Source organism: Austrofundulus limnaeus, unplaced genomic scaffold (genome assembly GCF_001266775.1).
Source record: "Austrofundulus limnaeus strain Quisiro unplaced genomic scaffold, Austrofundulus_limnaeus-1.0 Scaffold754, whole genome shotgun sequence".
Lineage (NCBI taxonomy): Eukaryota > Metazoa > Chordata > Actinopteri > Cyprinodontiformes > Rivulidae > Austrofundulus > Austrofundulus limnaeus.
The window spans coordinates 92,815-97,510 of record NW_013953156.1 but is presented as its reverse complement, the minus strand read 5'-3'; positions in this window follow the sequence as shown (position 1 = coordinate 97,510).

Here is a 4,696-nt window from a genome sequence, read left to right as displayed (position 1 = left end):
GTTAAACATTATGTTTTTTTATCTGGATTACGGAGATGCATTGCCTAAAATACACAATGACAGTAAGCATATTTGTATGCTTAACTAAATATTTTGGGCTACAAAATAAATAAAACATACTGTATTTTATATAATAAGTAATAATAAATAAATCTGCCCTATGCAGATGTTTTTTCATAAACACCATAGTGTGTCACAGTGTGGATACAATATGATGTTTTTGTTTTTTTCCTTATCTTCACTTATGCGGTTTTTAGTTTTTCTGTTGTTAAAGGTAGCGCAACTGTGTTTGCTGCATGACCTGTTTCACCTGTTTCCCCATGTTTGTCTGTATGTCTTCTTGAATGGGTATTTCTTAACTGCCCCCATCCCTGAATGTACAGCACCTTGTGAATTTATTTCTGTGAAAGKTGCTCTATAAATAAAACGTTACTTACTAAGTTTACTTTACTTATCTTGTTATAATCATTTGCTAATTTAATGGACCTGCATCTAAGATTTTGTCACTTCAGCCTCTTGGTTTAGTAGATTTGCAATGAGTGTTTTGATTGGATGAAAAAAAAAACCCTGTCTGTGATTGGCTTGTGATGTGGTTCGTTTCGATACAACTTGGGTTGCGAGCACAGAGACAGAGCTGCGAGCAAGTCGAGGGGAATTTGAGAGGATGGAGGGGGCCACGCGAGCAGAGGTAAAGTTGAGAGGAGGGAGGGAGGGAGTCTAGCACAAGCAGGAAGAGAGTTGAGCAAGCAGGGAGGGAGCCACATGAGCGTGTGTGTGATTTGAACATGCACGGTTCAAATTATTGTTTGTTCATATTATGCTTCTCAAATCAGTGTTACTGTCCGCTCAAGCTGGTGGCACAAATGTAACTCCATAATAATCCACCCTTTTTGGAGTCCTTGGAGGGGATGCTGGAGAGCACTCCTGATGGGGACTCCCTTGCTCTGCTGGGAGACTTCAATGATCATGTGGGCAATGACAGTGAGACCTGGAGAGGTGTGGTTGGGAGCCCCCCACCCCACACACACACACATCCCGATCTGAGCCTGAGTTCTGCTTTGTTATTGGACTTCTGTGCTTGTCCACAACGAACACCATGTTCAAGCATAAGGGTGTCCACACGCCCTCTTGGCAACAGGGCACCTTAGGCTGGAGTTCGATGATCAACTTTGATGTTGTCTCATCGGAACTGTGGCCGCATATTTTGGACACTTGRGTAAAGATGGGTGTTGAGTTTTCAACTGACCACTACCTGGTGGTGAGTTGGCTCCGATGGTAGGGGAGGATGTCGGTCAGCCTTGGCAGGCCCACAAAAATTCTAAGGGTCTACTGGGAACGTCTGTCAGAGTCTCCTGTCAGATTGAGCATCAACTCACACCTCTGGTTTATAGTGAGGATGGTGCACTGCTGACTTCAACTCTGGATGTTGTGGGTCAGTGGGTGGAATATTTTGAAGACCTTCTCAATCTTACCAGCATGTCTTCCAATAAGGAAGCAAAGTCGTGAGACCTTGGGTTAGGCTCTCCAATCTCTGGTGCTGAGGTCACTGTGGTGGTTATAAAACTCCTTGGTGACAAGACCCAGGTGGTTGAATGTGATTTGACTGGAGTTCCTTAAGGCTCTGGATGTTGTGGGGTTGATAAGACTCTACAACATTGCATGGACATTGGGGGCAGTTCCTCTGGATTGGCTGCCTGGGGTGGTTCCCCTATTTAAAAATGGGGACCACAAAGTGTGTTCCAACTACAGGGGGCTCACACGTCCAAGCCTTCCTGGTCTATTCGGGGATCTTGAACAGGAGGGTCCATCAGATAGTTGAATCTTGGATTCAGGAAGTGCAGCAAGGTTTTTGTCCTGGACATAGAACAATGGACCGACTCTACACCCTCAACAGGGTCCTGGAGGACACATGGGAGTTTGCCCAATCAGTCTGCTTATGTTTTGTGGACTTGGAGAAGGCATTGGAGTGTGCCATTGGGGACCCATGTATGTGGGTGGGTGGCCATTTCGGTAGTATGGGGTAACAAGCCCTTTGATATGGGCTGTTAGGTCCCTGTACAATTGGTGTCAGAGTTTGGTCTGCATTGCCGGCAGTAAGTCAGGTCCGTTTCCAGTGAGAGTTGGACTCCAAGGTTGTCCTTTGTCATGATTCTATTCATTACATTTATGGACAGGATTTCTAGGTGCAGCCAAGGCACTGAGGGCATCCGTTTTGGTGGCCTTAGGACCGCATCTCTGCTTTTTGTGGATGATGTGGTCCTATTGGCTTCATCAGATCGTGATCTCCAACTTACACTGGAGCAGTTCACAGTCGAGTGTGAAGCGGCCGGGATGAAGATCAGTGCCTCCAAATCTGAGACCATGGTCTTGAGTTGGAAAAGGGTAGCGCACCTCCTCTGGGTCAGGGACGAGGTCCTGCCCCAAGTGGAAGAGTTTAAGTCTCTCAGTGTCTTGTTCAGGAATGAGGGAAGAATGGAGCAGGAGATTGATAGGCAGATTGGAGCTGTGTCTGCAGTGATGCGGGTGCTGTACTGATCTGTCGTGATGAAGAAGGAGTTGGGCCAGAAAGCAAAGCTCTCTATTTATTAATCGATCTACATTCCTACTCTCATCTATGGTCACAAGCTTTGGGTAGTGATAGAAAGAACAGGATCGCTGACAGTTCCGACCGAGATGAGTTTCATCTCCAGGGTGTCTGGGCTCTCCCATACAGTCCATGGGCTAGGGTGACTAACCGTGCACATCCCCCCCCCCCCATACTCACACACACACTCACTGAACTTCTCTGGTATTTTCATGTAAACTAGGGTCCACTCTTTTAGAAAATGCGTGTTAACAGAAAAAAAGTTGGGTCTCGCTGCCCCCCAGGGACCCCTTGTTGGCCACACTCCTTTTCTATTGTGACCATCAAAATTAGGGGTACAGAGACCTTAACTGCCAATAACTTTGCTATAAATCAACCAAAGTTTGTGGAATGGATGGTGTCTTTGTTTATATATCTGTTAGCCCACTCTACAAATATTGCCAATAGCCACCAATTCATCATCCATCCATCCATCCATCCATCCATCCATCCATCCATCCATCCATCCATCCATCCATCCATCCATCCATCCATCCATCCATCCATNCATCCATCCATCCATCCATACATCCATACATACATACTGTACATACATACATACATATATACATACATCCATTCAGCATATAAAATCTTCAGGTTTGATGTGCTGAATACTTTATCATCCTGATGAAACTGTTGCAAACTAATCTTTATGGTCACTTTTGAATAACAATCAAATTGTTTAACCTCTGAAGAGGAGATGTACAAAAAGAGCCGCCATTATTGTAGCTGATCACACATCAGCCTGGTGTTCACCAGCAGCTTAAAAACACTTATGTTTGTAGTTAGCTGTTTTCTTTTACACATTGGTAATCAACGGCTATCATCTTGTTAATTTAACTTTGCCTAAAGTAACGTGTTTCACTGACTGGAGCAGCTAATGGAGTGGCTTATAACACTCTGTCAATGAACTTGTTTACAGGTGCAAGTTTGTGTGGTCACTTGCCTAAGCTGCAGGAGAAGAAGTGTATTTATGTTTTTATTGAATATAAAATTGGATATTCTCATTTAACACTGAAAGTGGCAGAACATTATATCACTTTAGTTAACCTAATAACATAAGACCAGAATTTAATGAGCAAACAAGTGTCAAATTAAAATTAAACAATGTATCTTCAAATGTACATAATGAATAAAAAATATGACATTTCCCAGAACGTGTGTGGTTTGACTGATGAAACAACAAAAACAACAACAACAACAACAACAACAACAACAACAACAACAACAACAACAACAACAACAACAACAACAACAACAACATAATTCAAGCTGGCCATGAAATCAAACTTTGCATGTTTCGGTTTTTTCAGTCATCAGTGCATCCTTGCAAAACAGCATGGTTAAAAAGTGTGAAACCATCACCGTTGACGTGTGTTCACATCTGTGCATGCAAACATGAAGACATTACAGTTGGAGGTTAAAACTCCAAAATAAAACATTTGAACATTTGAGCAGCAAATTATCACTTTGTGTTCATTAATTAGCAGCTCATATCTTTAAAACACAAGAATCTCCAGGTTTAGTGTGCAGAGTCCTCTCACAACTTGTCCCAATTTTACTCATACTGTATCTCTGATTTTATTTTCTGTCTAAACATTTACTAATTAGCTCCTTAGCATCATTCTGCTGTTTTCATTCTGAATATTCATCAGTTGTTGATGTTTAGAGATTTTAGTGTGAAAACAGCTTCTGCTGCTTGTGAAAATCATGCTAAAAAGTAGTGAGTCAAAACAGCAAAGTTGCGGGTGATGCAGCCAGGCGCTGAGCTGCAAGTTGATGTCACACTATATAATGTAAGTGAAGCAAAAAAAAAGTTATTTCAGAACTTAAATCATGTTTAATTTCTGCTGATCGATGCAGAAAACATCATATTCATCACCGTTTTGGTCCTATTTTAGCTAATTAAAAAACTTGTGTTCTATTAGAAACAAAACAAAACTTAATATTTTGTCTTAGGACCATTCAGGTTTATGAAAACACATCTTATCTGAAATAAGAAATTCTTTCTGCCTTCTAATAAATTCATCATAGGTTACAGTTAGTGTATTACATCAAATACTATGTCCT